The following is a 15,933-nucleotide window of genomic DNA, read 5'->3' as shown; positions in this document are numbered from 1 at the left end:
TAGAGTAATTATAAAATAATGTATATGGACTTCTCTATGACCTAAACTTCTTCCTTATTATACCTATAAATTATTAGATTTGCACATAGATTAGTTTGATATGTTATTAAAAACATTATTAAATAACTTTACATAATAATAATAGTGTGAAATTCCAGCATAAATTGCCCAATCTAAATTTAGTTTACTGAAGAAATGATTAGTAAACATGAATTACTGGAGAAAAATTAGAAGAAAAAATTGAAATCAAGTCATTTTGACAATAAAAAATGTCAAACTGGACTAAATCAAGATGGAAAACTACGTGGAGAAACAAGGATCATTTGTTCCTAAGTATCATACTGATGTCAGGGACCCAACTGAAAGAAGATAACCCTTTCATGGAAGCCTCTCACATGTAGTCATAAGTGGTTGCTCTAGAACCAAGAAAACTGCAATTAATATTGTGCATATTCAGAAACACTAGGAAACATCTCAGACAAGGAATCTATTGTGGAATCAACAAACACTCCTAAAAGTTTAGAAAAAGAAATCATTCTTCGTTAGAAATATATTACACCACAGACTAAAGGCAGTATGCCTACAGGAGGCAAATTTTAAGTATACACTTATTGAAAAGTTTTTTTTAATGATGATTTTTTTTCTTTCAAAAGACCCACAGTGTCTGACTAGCAGCTCTGTTACCCAGGGCACACATCTCAGAAATCAATTTCTACTTCATAATGCAGCGGTTAAAAGTAACACCCATTTTCATTGTTCATGATTTGTCAGTAAATGATTTTGTTTTGACTCAGCTTGCTAGCTGGTTCTTCTGCTTCCCGCAGTAGAGGTTATTCATATGACTATAATTATCAAGGCTCAATTGTGTCTGGATGCTCTCAGGTGGCCTCATCAATGTGCCTGGCTATTGATGCTGGATACCGTATGGACTACTGCACCTCAACAGAGGAACATAACTAGCGGGTTTCTTTACATATTAGAAACATTTCCCCCCTTTCCAAGAGGTGGGAGGGGAAGGTGAAAACACATTGTCTTGAGATGACAAGGTACAGGTCAATACTGATTCAAAAGGAAAGGAAGCAAATTCTCACAAAGATTACAAAGGTTGGCAGGCATTTCCATTTCTCCAAATGAAAGGACTTAGATCCCAAATGAGGGTACACCAGAGGAGTTACTCTAGAGATAATATGACTTGAAAATTTCTAAAGTTTATGAACAGGCTTTGACAAATTATCATCAGACACATGATTCAAACTAAGGAAATGACTTTATTACTGGACTCTTCCCTAGTTTTAGACAAAAGAAAAAAAAAAAACATAATAGGAGTTAAACCTGAATACTCACAAAAGATGGCCTTGATAGCCTGCACCAATCTCAGGGCAAAGGAAAAAGAAGGCCAAGTCAAATGCAGGGCATGGTTACACAGAGGCCACTGTTTTAATGACAGATTCTCTAAGTCCCATTTCCTCCAAACTAAGTTAAATTCTCTAATCATAAAGGCTTTGATAAACATACAAATAAAAATTTAGCAGTTTATAAACTGATACAAGAAGCAAAAGTAGTAAAGATTTTTGTGCATTCTCAAAAATATGGCCTCATCAATGAATGAGATATGGAGAACAGACATGTAGTAACCCTTACCAGACTGTCATGAGAGGTAGGGAACAGGAAAAATCTCCAGACATACAAGTCATACCTCCCTTCCTAGTATCAGAAGTATTTATCTTTGAGTTATAAATGTCTTATCTCTTAGTTACACACTATGGCCACATAAAATCAAATCCTTTGAGTTTAAGTTTGGATGTGTTAAAAATAGAGATGGTCACGATGACGTTGTACGTATGTCTACAGTATGAAGTAGAAGTGAAAATCAACAGCAATTAACAGGAGGAACAGGATGACAAGTTCATGTGATGCTGCTGACTGTTATCTACTACATAATATCTATGCTATGTTGGTATCTTTAAGTGACTCCGTTATACGTTTTATGATCTCAAAGAACACATGTTGTCTCAGAGGAATGCCTAAGACTCTTATGAAGCCTGGGGCTCTCTCATATCCAACCACTGTGCTATTTTATTAATAAATTGTTATTTGGAAGTTAAAAAGTGAAACAGATAGACTGAAAATATACATACATCAGGGGAAATAAATTAAATAAAAATAATGTAGTTTAAGGTAAAAGGAAAAGTAAAGTTAGTGTAATTTTCTTGGAACATGCAATGGACTGGCCCGTAAGGACCATATGCAATCATGAGCATATACAATGATGACAAGGAGGCATTGAGAAAAGATTAGCCATATATACATGTGAGGTGTCAATTTTGAAAACTATTTGCATTCGCTTTATAAGTAAAATCTTTTAAGAATAAAAGGATAAGCATGCAAGATTATGGTCCATAGTTAATATCTCTTCAGAGATAGTTGGAAAAAGGGGGAGATTCAGTGTAACTTCCTGTTCCAATTTTTCTCACCTTGTTAGAAAAGAGTCCATGTCATAAAGAAGCAGAAGAGGCTCCTTGGAGCCTAGTTGCTGATTTTACTTTTAAAAAGACCATGTAAACAAATGAATTAATATTCTAGAAATAAATCACCTCTAGGTCTGGCAGTAAATTAAAAGGCAAGTATGTCATTATCTCCAGGACTATTTTTATTCTCGATTCTTTTCTCTCTGAAAGACAGCTTGCTGTTTACTGTACACTGAAACTTTCTCAGAATAGCATCTATACCATTTTGACTTGTATCTTAAGGGAGACGTGGCTGAGACATGAGTTTCTGTGCATGTACTAAAGAGCAAATAACTAATCATCAAGGAGTATAAAGAACATGATTATAATCATTCTTGTTTATATCAGTAAATCCCTGGCACATCTGGCTAAATCATTTAAGAGAAAGTAATATGCATTTCTTGTCTTTCTCTGTTTCAATGTTTTGTATGGTACTCCTAAAGACACCATCACAGTATGTGTGGTGTAAGGTAAAGAATATTTAAGTAACTTGACCATCTTGAGTAAGAAATATAATAGGAATATTGAAGAAGCAATCTCAGACACTTTATTAGACACTAAACTTAGAAGCAGAAATAAGTTTTATCTCATCACTGTCTTGGAGGTATACATTAAGGCCTCAAAGGCTCTATTCAAGTTCAGGTAAAGAGAAAGCACATGAGTGTTGGACCTGGGTTTTCTTTATTCCGTCTCCCAAAAGTAGCAATGATGGCTACACTAAAATCTGTATTCATTGTTGGCATTGATTCTGTGCTTCAATGACATGTGGAACAAACAAACCAGAATCTGTCAAAAAAGTCTGTTCAAACTAATGATACTGAACATTACTGAGCACAAAATGTAAAAATGTTAACAGCAAGAAAATAAAATTGTCTCTAACTAGTACGTTTATAAGCAAAGAAATTATGGAGTGAAGGTCTGAAGCAATTCACTTCTAATGCTTCAAGTTCCAGTATCAGGAACAGTGCTTTCCATGTATGAAAATACCTCCCCCATGCTAAAATTAATTAGAAGATATAGGATGTCAAAAGTATGACATTATGATATATTTAATAGAAATATTGAATAATCATGTTCAATAAAGTTATTTTTTCTAATAGTTAGTCAAAATGAAACTTGGTAGGGAAGCCAGAGAGAGAGAACATAAGATTGAGAACTTGTCAAGAAAACTTAGAACTTTCATAGAAATTTCCGTGTCTATCAGGAGTCCAAACATATTTTAAGGATAGGTCATGTGCTGACAAGGGGACCTGCTCCAAGCTCCTAAGATTTCCTAAACTGAAGTAACTCTCATATTTTGCATTTTCTTCTTCTTCTTGGCCTCTGAGAACACCAACTGTGTTTCTTCTGGTCACTGTAACCTCATAGTTTCATTTTTCCAATCATAGAACGTAAAGCCTTCCCAATCCCTTTATTGTTCATTCCTTAGACTCATGGCAGCTAAGGTAGAGACGAAAACAGTGAAGACACCTAAGTTTCCCATATTTGATCACCCTGAAGCTGCTAGATAGTTTTAGCCTGCAGTCATAAAAACTCATTTTATAAGTAAGGAAAGTGAGGTTCAGAGAGGTGGAAAGGCTTTCGGTTTAGGTTGCACAAAGCTAAACGTAAATAACAAAAATTCAAATATCATTTAGTAAGCATGGCATAAAACCAATCCCTCTAAAATACAGTCATGATTTCCAATCTTTCCTTTCATATCTACTACAAAATATACATTAAATGAGGACCAACTATCAGTCAATAAGTGTATCTCAAACTTAATGTGTTTATATCTTTCATGTTATTAGAAAAATATGTTCACACTGTCACAGCACAATGTACTTCCTGTCTCCCATAATTCCTATAAGTACCATGATAATTTCAATTTTAAATTAGATATAATTTTATTGAATGGGACATAGTGAATTAAAACATCTGTGACTCAGTATTACTATGTCTTCATGCATATGAATATGTCTTCATGCTTAACAAAGCATCAGTGTTGATATACATATTATAAGCAATTCATGTTATATATGCATACATACAGACAAAACACTTTTACATACAAAATAAAAGTAAATCAAATATTAAAACTAAAGGACTTTGTAGTATTGTGTAAAAACAATGAAAGGATTCAATGTATTAAATACAATTATTTCAGAAGTAAATATACATGACTTATTTTTATGATACAGAAATATTTTCACTTTTATTTCATAATTTTTTTACTATTATTTTTATATTTACCACTAATATTAATCAATCATTTGATATTTATCAATGCCCAGAAATCTTGTACTAATAAAATTCTGGATATAGTAGAATTTCTCCCCTTTTGCATGGTATGATTAAAGTCTTCCCAATTCTTTTAATATTGCTTGAATATACATTTACTCTGTTTTTTTTCCAAATATAGCAGATGTATTAAATTGTTAAAAAAATTTAATGAAAACAATTTTTAAAAAATCAAGTGAGAAAGAATACTTCATTCTAGACAACAAAAGAAGGAAAGAGTTACTTTTCACGTAGTTAATATGCTTCTAGTAGTAAATTGCTTTAATGTGGATAGCCTATAGTTTTGGTGATGTCACTGAAGACCAGGAAAACCTATTGTGGAGCCAGCAAATGAGGCTTGGGGTAAGCTTAGCAGGAGACTGTGTGCTTAGCCTGGGGAAAGTCCTTCTTTGGTTTGGAGAGGTCAAAGGAACATGGCCTCTAGAGAGTAAGAATAATGTTCCTTCCTGGGTGGGTAGCACTTCTTAAATGGAGCTGAAAAGGGCAAAGCAAGTGGAATAAGGTGAGTAGTGTTGATGGGCTTCTGTTCCGGTTTAAATTAAACACACTAGTTGTGATTGAGGATGTGTTAAAGTCTTTTTTTTTTTTTTCAAACTTTTCCTAAGAATTCAAAGTTTTCCCAACATTTGCTAAAGAACTCTTAACTTTAATCGTTTATCTTACTATATATCCTTTCTAGAGCCTTTTCTGTAGTAAATGTAAAATTAGATTCAATTTTCATTCCAAATTCTGTGATCATGATTCACAGGAATTGTAACACTAATTCTAAGAAACTAAGAAACTCCATTGAAAGTGTTTGCAATGTATTATGTAACTTATTTATTTATTTATACCAAGAATATTCAAAATGAGAACAAGACATAACATGCAATATATTTCTACTTTCAAGAAAGGAAGAAATTGGTCATTTGGTATTTCCCGATTTAACCTTGGCAATTCCTATGTAACAAGATAATTTCCCACCTAACCCTGTAGGTGACGAAATATGAACTATCAGGCTGCAGAGATAGCTCAGTGGTTAAGAGCACTGACTGCTCTTCCAGAGGTCCTGAGTTCAGTTCCCAGCAACCACATGATGACCCACAACTATCTGTATTAAGATCCAATGCCCTCTTCTGGTGTGCCTGAAGATAGCTACAGTGTAAATACATAAAATAAATAAATAATTCTGTTTAAAAAAAGAAATATGAACTATCAAAGTCAGTTTTAGGTAAATATTAAAATACTCTATGTAGCTTAAATATTAAAACCTGTCTGTGCACTTTACTTGGCTTTGGTGTACCGATAGTCCTTTGTATAATCTATAATCATGTAACTACATTATAATTTTCCATCCCTTGTTACCTATCATTCATAATTACTGTTAAATTGTCATATAACATGAGGGAAAGCTTTTTGTCAGAGCAGTGTCTGCCAGAGCACCATGAATTTAAAAAAATAAATAATAATTGCTTTAAATTTAGCATTAACTATTTCTGAATAAAATTCTTCTGTATTTGTTGAGGGTATCATAATACTGTATAATTTAGGATGATGGAGTACTATTATATGGTTTACCCCTAGCTAAAACAATTTCTATAATTATAAACAGCACCATGCATACACCACGGGAACTTTAAAGTATACTTCTTCAGGTTCTAAGATTAAAGGGAAGCATACAAATGAGGCTATAAGCTATGGAGACTGAGTAAGTGAACCCATTCTCAAAACTTCACTGTGTACATGGATCACTGGAATGGCTTAACATAAGATGGTGGTATAACTTAGAGAGCCACACTCACGTGCATAAGGCCTACATTTTAAACATTACTCTTCGGTGAATCATAAAGCTTAGAACTATTTTCATTGTATAAAAAATAAAGGAAAAGGAAAGAAAACCTGAAGAAAATAGCAGTATGTTTCATCTCTGAGTAAATAAAATCACTAGAATAAGAAAACAGATTATCTAGTTTATTCTTTAGAAAATTTCAAGTGAGTTTTCTTCTTCCTCTTACTTCAGTGTTATCCAAAAAAAAAAAAAAAAAAAAAGACCTGAATAGTTGTTGTGGAATAGTTTCACTGATAGACAGGAGCCCCGTTAGATAGCTGCAAGCTTCTCATCCTTACCACATAACAGCACAGCGAGAGAGTCAGCAGAAAACATGGTCCTAATTTCACTAGCTAGAAAAGTCAGCAAAACCACCAAGCCAAAAGTGCTTCAAGCAGCACTGCACTGGCTTAAAAGGAAAAAAGGAAATGATGTCCCTTCAGGAAAGATGGAGGTGGGTGTAACATGGGACTGTGCTTAAATACTAGTGACACAAGAAGATAACACTTCAACACCAAAACTCTATGAATGGCAGGAGAGAAAAAAATAATAGCACCAAAAAAAAAAAAAAAAAGAAGAAGAGTGGGGCATTCTCTCTCAGACACCCTCATCTCTTCTATTTCTCTAGAGGAAGAGGAAAGAAATTACTTTTGGCTGAAATCAGTGAAAGACATAAATAGATGAACTTTTTTTCCCTAAACAAACCTGTACAGCCTCATATCAAAGCTGAAATGTATGAGAATGCTTCTGTATACATTACATTTTTTAAGAGAGGTTTGCAAAACACAGAATACAGGTCTTGTTCAAGGTCATTCTTTTTAAAAAGAGAAAAGGGAAGTCACTGAAAGGAACTGATCTAGAAGATGAAATCACATGTCAACTCCTTTCTAGCTGACTCTATGCTCGCCCCTGTCCCTGTGTGGCCCATATTTCCCAGTTTTTTTTTTTTTTTCCTATTCGGAATGACTAAAAAATGATTGTAAAGTATGAGTTCCTGGCTGGGAAACTCACTCTCAGTGTCATAATCCATCAATGAACAAGAACAGAATAACCTAGGGATAATGTCTAACAAGCTGGATAGAAACACCTTAGCCATCATTAGCCTGCCTTCTTTCCCTTCCTTCTGTCCCTCCCTCCCTCCCTCCCTCCCCCCCTCCCTCCCTTCCTTCTTTCCTTCCTTCCTTCCTTTATTCCTTTACTCTATGTTAGGAGCTCTAGTTCCTCATAACATTTAACCTAACTCCACAAAGGAATGACCTTTTAAAACCACAATATTTGTCTGAGCTTCTGAGCATTTAAAATTTGGTTTACAGATTTGTCTGCCTTCCCTGAAGAATGGGTGAACAAATATAGGAACTGACTTGCAAAAGATGAAACCTTAAGTGAGTAAAGGCAAAAGAGAGGTGAACCAGAGATGGGAAAATATGTATTTTTCAAGTACCAACATTCTTCACCAGAAATTTTATGTCTGGTCATTCTCACATATGTGATTGGCTTGCAACTTATTATGTTGTCAATATTCCACACAAACTTAGGGCAAGGAAAAAAAAAGGCATCTCTCTGTGATGTTTATCACATAAGGCAGCATTGTATGTAGGATTTTTTGAATGATAGAGGATTTCAAATAAATTTACTTAAAAAGAAAAGACATTTGATATGAAATTCTCTTTAATTCCTTCAAATCTTGTTATTTTTAGTTTTTTTTTTTTCCTTATTAGAACTAAGACAGTAGAGTATGGATTGTCTTACTGCCTGAGTTGAGTTAACATCTATATCCTTCCTCTGAGTTGAAGTTATACACTAAATCTGTATGAAGAGTGGCTCTCCTAGACTTCATGTTGGAAGTAAAAGATAAGTTGATTACATATGCTACCGTTTTTGTTTTTGTTTTAACTGAAGGCGAAACAGGACTGCAAATGACCTGGTGTCATCTGGGAGAGCAGGAGAAGAGAGAAAGAATAGGTATGTAGAAAAAATGCACTTAGCTTCAAGGTTTCAATCCTGATAAACCACGCAATGTTTGAATGTCAAACAATTTTTGTAGCCAGCTTTCATCACATGGTCTTGAATATTCATATATATCGGGAATGAAGGAGTGGGGCTCTAGTCATAATCGATGCTCAAACACCACTGCCCTACTCATCCCCAATCTCCCTTCCTTCAGACTCAGGCAGTCACAGGGTCCACAATGAGCCCCACTGTCTGCTAGGGTGCTAGCTGAGCTCTCCAGCCCCGCCCCATGTAGTGTCAAAGCAGACCTGCCAGCTGCAGTGGTAGAGCCCAGCCCCCAAAGCCCGCTGCATTCATGGCCTTGTAGCACCACCACCCTGCAGCAGCAGCAGCAGCAGCAGCAATTCCAGACTCCAAAGAAGGAGTCCGGACATGAGCGCGCAGGGACAAGAGCAGCTACACATTAGCTTGTGATCTGCAAATGCCATCAAATGGATAGCTGCAGAAACGGAGGGGATGGAAGACAATCAGGCAGTCTCCCTGCACACCCTAAGCAGCTTTTGCAAACAGAAGACACCACCACACACTCAGTTCCACCTTCATAGGTCAGTCCCTATCTCTGCCTCCTAGAGCAGCGAACCACTGACCCACCAGGCCAAACCAGCAGGCAGTTCTGGAGGCAGGAGACAAACCAGCACTCCTCAGCTGAAAATTTCAGACCTTCTTCACTCTGGAATTAAACATTGAGGAGGAGACTACTTTGGAAGTACCTTTATGTTGTTAATTCAAGCGCCCTCGAGAAGGAAGTGGGATTTTCGGTAGGGAACAAGCAACGGTGGGGGAAGGAGATGGAATATACAAGGTCCAAGAATAAGGGGCTTCGGAAGTTAACTAAATTTGTTCAGCCTCTTCAAGTGAAGGGAATCTCCATTTTCACATATCAGATCTCGTATGTTAATTAGGCAGTCTTAAATCCAACCTGCTTTTAAATCAAAGCACTAGATGGAATTTTCAAAATACCGATTGTACAAACAACAACAAACACTGTCCGCCTCTGAGATAAAGCAGGTGGGGCCAGGGCTGATGTTGCCACTGGGACTGGGGCTAGGGCTGGGGCTGGGGCTGGAGCTGGGGCTAGGGCTGGGCTGGGTGGTGGCTATTGGTTTTTGGCCTCGTTCTCCTAGACATATAAAAACGACCTCTTTTCATGTATATATTATGCCACCTCAAATCAAAGCCTGGCAGTTAAACACCTAGTCTCAACACACACACACACACACACACACACACACACACACACACACACACACACATGCACGCACACTCGACATTGAATTCCTTTTCATCCTAACCAAGTCCCAAGAAAACTCCATTTCACATCAAAGTCTCGAGATTCTTAATTCACAACTACTGAAAGGATCTGGGAAGATCCTGCACATCAAGGGAACCTGGTACAGAAGGTAAAGGGGTCCTAGGGAGAAAAAAATAAAAGATCTTTGATAGATGTGGGGGGGCGGGGAAACAAACACCGGATCTCACTTCAGTATCTGGAGGGTTGGCTACCAAATGGTCCGCAGCAACCATAGCCTGAAGGAATCATGAACCGTTCATCTCTGGCACCTTCAGACAGGTTCAACAAGCCTGGCCCTTTTCAAAAACTATCCTCAGGCTTGATGTATTCATGGATGGATGGATAGATAGATAGATAGACAGACAGACAGATAGATAGATAGATTTCACTACCACAATAAGTGTCCAGATACAGACTTACATTTTATATATACCAGAAACTGCATACCCCGTCACTGAGCAAGCGCCCTTGGATACCCAGCCCTTTCTAATGATTTTCAAAACATTAATAAGTAAAGTAGCCTGCAATGCAGATAAGATGCTAGAAACAAGACCTTAAGGAAAGTGGGTGAGGCAAGTAGTCCTTCATTGTTACCTGGTGCCTCTAGGGGGAAAGACGGTCATAGGAAGACTTTCTGCCGGCAGGTAAGATCCAGGCAAGGTGGCTCCAGGTGGCTTTCACAGTCGTACTGGGGTCTCGCTCATCACTTCGCTGCCCTTTGCCATAGCTCAGCACCCGCATCCTAGGGAGTCAGAGAGGTGGCTCCTGCCCCTGCCGTCGCTGCTCGCAGGTCCCGCTGGGTGGGGAATCAGCGCAAATCGCCCCATGAAACCAGTGGCTCCGCGCCCGGGGAGCGGGCAGAAGCAGGGCGGCCGCGCACACACAGAGACACGCTCACACACACTCACACATTCTCAGCCAGGCGCGCGCGCACTCACACTTGCACAAGCACTCCCAGAACCGCACCGGGAGGGAGAAACAGTTCTGGTCCTTCTCAAGATCCGGTCCGGAAGCCCACCAGCCTACCGGCAAAGAGAGCAGTCGCTTTCTCACATAGCCCTTTGATCACGTTTCCTTCAAGTTCTCCTGCAGCCAAATCCTTGGAATTCAAAAGCTGGTGACATTTCGCTGGGCAGAAAGGGAGTCCTGGAAGGGCTGTGGAAGCGTTGGGGATTCGTTAAGCAGTTTGAAAAGCAATCCTCATTACCTTGTTTGTACAGTAAACCAGCTCGGAGTGCTGAAGTTTGGGCTTCAAATGTTGTGGACAGACACATTCATATTCTTCGGACCAAAAGAGGAAAGTCAAGATGCAGGGAAATAATACAGCTGCAAGTCCCTCTCTTGACCTTGTGATGTACCTGGAAGCTCGTTAATACAGCCACTCTCCAAGCCTCTGGATTAAGTGATCCTTACACCTGGGTTCACAGCCGATCAGCCTCCCAGAATCCAGCCTGGAAAACCGGTCTGGGTGTCCTCCATGCTCTGCGAGAACCTGGGCACGGAGGGGCATCTCTGAGTTAACACGTTTGCTTCTGGGCAGTTGGAAAAAAGACTGTCAAATGCATCCGATAGGCGCGCGCACATACACAGGCGCACAAACACACGCATACACACACGCAGCTAGCTGGAAAGAGGCTTACAAAATACTAGAGGAACACCAAGATGACTTGAAAAGGTGGAAAACCTCCAGAGTCGTGCCGGGAAAACTGAAGGGCCAGCTGGGAGATTCCAAAAGTCTTCTCAGGTCTTTAAATATTCACATTTCTATACCTCTCTCTTTCTATTTCTCCTTTCCAGAATGTTTCATGGATCTGCCCCACCCCCGTCGAGTTGCGCCTTTTTTTCCCTAAGATAACCGACCACACAACATGAATTATATGGGTGCGTTGTGCCCACAGCTCCACAAAGTCCAGAATCCTAAGGACCAGCTAGCTGAGAAGCCATTCACATCTCACATCTTCAAGGGAAGAAGAAAAGCTCGCAGGCAAACACACACACACACACACACACACACACACACACACACACACACACACACACACAGCTCCGGCTGCTCTGCACGGGCTCACCACCTCCCTGCGCCGCTGCACACAGCGCGGTGGGCGCCCCTCCCGCTGGCTGAGGCCCTGGGACGAGTCCTCAGCTCAGGCTCAAGGCGGGAAGCTGCAGTCCGGGCTGGCAGCCGCCGCCCCGGCAGGCCTGGGAGAGCCGCTCCCCAGCGTGGTGCGTGCAGGCAACGCCGGCCCAGAGGAGCTGCGCTTGGCGCTGCAGCATGGAGGCGGCGGCGGCGGCGGCGGCGGCGGGCGCGCGGCCGAGAGCCGGTCCCTAGCTGCAGTGACGAGAACGGCCGCACCTCCCAGAACCCTAGAAACAGGAGACACCCCAAGCAGTAGCAGCTGTGCTCTCGGCCTTTGAGACTTCGGGCTGGATATGTTCAGAGAACCGATTTTCCGCGGGCGCAAGGAGAGGGTTAGCGCTGTGCCTACAAATCCCTAAGCAGAGGAGGCGCGGGGGCGTTGCAGGAAGGGGGGAGGGGATGCGTTGGAAAACCCGAAGGGAGAAAGCTAACTTCTGGGGCATGCCTCTGTTGGAAATGAACTGCCTGATCTAGTCGCCCACTGACCTGTGATTAAGGGAATAATAATTTAAATTTAAAAAAATAAAAATTAAAAAAAAAAAGTGTCACCCAGTCAGGCTGTGCCATTAGGCAGTGTGACAAGTGATTAGCTCCAACCTGGCAGAAAAAATCCCAGCCTAAGAGCTTCTCGCTGAAACTCCCAGACACTGAAGGCTGGCTTCCAGTGTTCCCTAGTCTGTGTGTGTGTGTGTGGGGGGGGGGGGTGATTTGCTTATGAATCAGATGGAAGCGGATTCCAAAATGAACATTTACTTTGCAGAATCTGCGCAGTAGGTACCCGGCATGGAGAAGTGATGAAGCTAACCACATTTTAGTGTACAGAGCTTTACAGGACTGGAGTAGTCCTCAGAAAGGCCTGGCCACCGAGGTCAGCTGCACTGGGGAAGGATGTGGAGTCAGAGAGAGGTGTGGTACAGAGGAAAGAAAAAAAAAAAAAAAAGCCTCTTGGGGAGACATTGGGTAGGGCCCTCCCTGGCTTTACTCTTGGAATTCTGCCAAAATTCCCAGGTTCTCAGTTAATCCCTTCTCAGACTCCAGCAAAGCTCACAGAAACCCCCTAAAGACAGTATGTGGAGAGGTCTGAAGCTAGTCCTTTCGGGATTGAGTTGATGAACACTTGATTTTTGGTTTCTGTGCCTCCCTCTAAATTCAAACACCAACCGGAACCAAACCTGCATGGAAGAATTGAGGGGAGGGGTAGAGGGATACTGTCTATCAAGGAGCACTTCCTTGCCTACTTGCACCATACTGTTGTTCCTTCCAGAATAGGATGCTCTGGAATTTTGTTTCCAGTAGAACCCGAGGCTTTACCCTTGCCTTACGAATTCACACGGGCGTGCATATTCAGGCACACCCACGGGCACTATCCAAGTGCGCGCACAGGCACCCACACATAATCAAGACCCACACAGCTGCCTTTTGAGAGATGAACTCAGCCTGGAGTACTTTAAGTGGTAACTGCTCCAGTTTTCTCTTCCTTCTCTGGGCTCCTCTCTTTGCTTCCGACCAGGTTCCATTCAGGTTTATCCCTGGGTTGTTCGCCCCTGGATTTAGCAATGTGATCTACTTGCTGATTACTTGATTCCGGAGGAGCATTGGCTGGGGCTGCGATTCCCGCCGCGCAGTCTCCAAGCATTTCTGCCACACCGGCTGGGGCTCCCAGTTCCAGTGCAGTCTTCAGCGGTAGATTGCAGAGCTGAAAGCGAATTTGAGCGTCCAAGCTTCTCTCTTAACAGCCAGGTGCTGACCAGTAAGATTCCATACAAATCTGCAAAAGGACTCTGGAAGACAAATACTTCAGCAGACACCATGAAGTCCTGGAGAGTCTCCCCCAAAATCGTGAGTGTTTCTCCGGTGGGTTTCTAGTCAAGGAAGTGGATAACCCAGTATTCCAAGAAATCCCAAGGTAGAGCTTTCACCTCAAGGAGGAGGCCACTTCTGAAGGCATAGGAGAGAAAGTGCTGTTTTCTGGCTTCCCTTTCAACTTGGAAGCTTTGTGGACTTGAGGGCAAGTGATGAAATCGCCCCAGCTTGGACTCCAGGAAGATTCAAATGAGCACTTCCAAGTACTTTAGGATGTGGGGGGTGACTTCTTTTGCCTTCAGGACTGTCCCACTTGCTGTCCTGCTTAGCTGAAAGAACTAAGTCTCTGAAATAAGTATTTGTGGTTCACCAAAGTGAACAAAGTATATATCCAAATATTGATTCAGAATCCAAAAGACCTCTGCCTATCTGGATTGAATAACTTTCCTTCTTTTTCCTATTTCCTTTACATTTTATACCCGGACAAAGGTAAGAAGAAGACTCATTGCCAACTTGGCCAACTGAAGATGCTAACAGTTGGGGACTAGGCAAAATTCAGTTGGGGTGCCTTGTATTAAATGTGTTTAGTGGTGAGAAAGATGACACCACTTTTTGGCTGAAGTTGGGGAGTGATGCAGTGCATCTCAGTGTTCTCTCAAGGTCCAACACATCCCAGGCAGAAATGCCATTTAACTTCAGGCTTCTGTTCACTGAGCTGTGTGGAAGGGGTTTATGCACAACCCACTCCGCTCACCCAATACCCCCATCTCCTTCTAGGAAATTGACTACTAAGGCAAGAATCTTTCATTCTGATGTGTGTGTTGTTTGTGTCCTTTGCAAACTAATTGGAGATTGCAAAACAAAAAACAAAAGAAAACAAACAAACAAAAATAAACAGAGGAGAAAGCAAGTTATTTTCCATGAATGTTTTATTGTTTTTAGAAAGTTGAAGAAGAGTCTATTGTGGTTTTCATAAGTGCCAGACCTAACAGAAAGAACCTTTTTATTATTTTATAGCAAACACACACACACACACACAGATGCAGGAGGGAGGGAGGGAGAGAGGGAGGGAGGGACAGAGAGACAGAGATCTGGAAATTGGTTATATGTTTGTTTGGTTTTTTTTGTTTTGTTTTGTTTTGTTTTGTTTTTTGTGTTTTGTTTTTTTACTTATCCAATAGCTAACTCTACAGATGTTACTTTTTCAATAGTTCATATACTTAGAATAGGATTCTTTTGTGCAGCATTTAAAAAGGAAAACCCTATCCTCAATGATTTCGATTAAATTTGGCTTATTTCCTCAATAGGGAATCTATCTTGATTATCTTAATTATTCCCAATTTAAACTTAAGCCAATTCATTTTTTAAAAAATAATTTTCAGCTTTCTGTCTCCTCCAGGTGATTTTCCCAAGAAATTATGGCCATAAATGCCAGAATTTTCATTTTCACAGAAATGAAAAGAAAGGCTAAGTGCTTTCTTATTTTCAGGCAAAAGTGGAAATGTGAATATTTTACAGTCAAAAGGATACATAAAACATATTCCTGACTTATGCATGCATTATTATTTTTCATTGGCTTGCTCTAATACAAGGAGAAAATATAACCTACTCCTTTAAAAACTGAAGTTCATGAATCTTACTTCTATGAATTGATGCATGTAGTAAGTCACCATATTAGTTCATTCTTATCTTCCCTGTACTTTCTAAGAACACATTTCAATTGGAAACATCTCCATGTTTGAGTCATGGTTGAGTTAGTAGCTTTTAATTATTTTTATTAATTATTGGCTCTGTGACCTTAAAACTTTGAAATGATATGAAAAATCAAGGAGAGATAAAGTTATTACTTGAACATTTAAAGAATAATTTGAGGCAAAAACAAACAAATTCCATGCACTAAAGATTAAATTAATAGCTAATATAGCTGTGACCGTCATAGTTCTGCAATTTTACATTTGCTGCAAAGCATATTTCTGACATTTCTGAACATGAAGCTCATGAGTGAAGAATATTGTGGCTTCTGAGTCTTACCCCAAACAACTAACTTTTTAGCAGTATTGAACATCTGGTTTATCTGTGCTATATCTATTAAGAAGTT

General features: G+C 40.0%; 1 protein-coding gene across 3 annotated transcripts in view; it reads right to left on the bottom strand.

Moving 5' to 3' along the window:
• Lrfn5 (leucine rich repeat and fibronectin type III domain containing 5) overlaps positions 1–12,336 on the bottom strand; it is a 310,572-nt gene extending 298,236 nt beyond the window's left edge. For all 3 annotated transcript variants that reach the window (XR_003838430.1, XM_021179092.2, XM_021179091.2), the window contains exon 1: positions 10,490–12,336. The gene's annotated coding sequence lies outside the window, so the exon portion shown is untranslated. The remainder of the gene's footprint in view (positions 1–10,489) is intronic.
• Between the last annotated feature and the right edge of the window lie 3,597 nt (positions 12,337–15,933).

Source organism: Mus caroli, chromosome 12 (genome assembly GCF_900094665.2).
Source record: "Mus caroli chromosome 12, CAROLI_EIJ_v1.1, whole genome shotgun sequence".
NCBI lineage: Eukaryota > Metazoa > Chordata > Mammalia > Rodentia > Muridae > Mus > Mus caroli.
The sequence above is the reverse complement of the archived record's forward strand: the minus strand, read 5'-3'. Positions and strand labels throughout refer to the sequence as shown.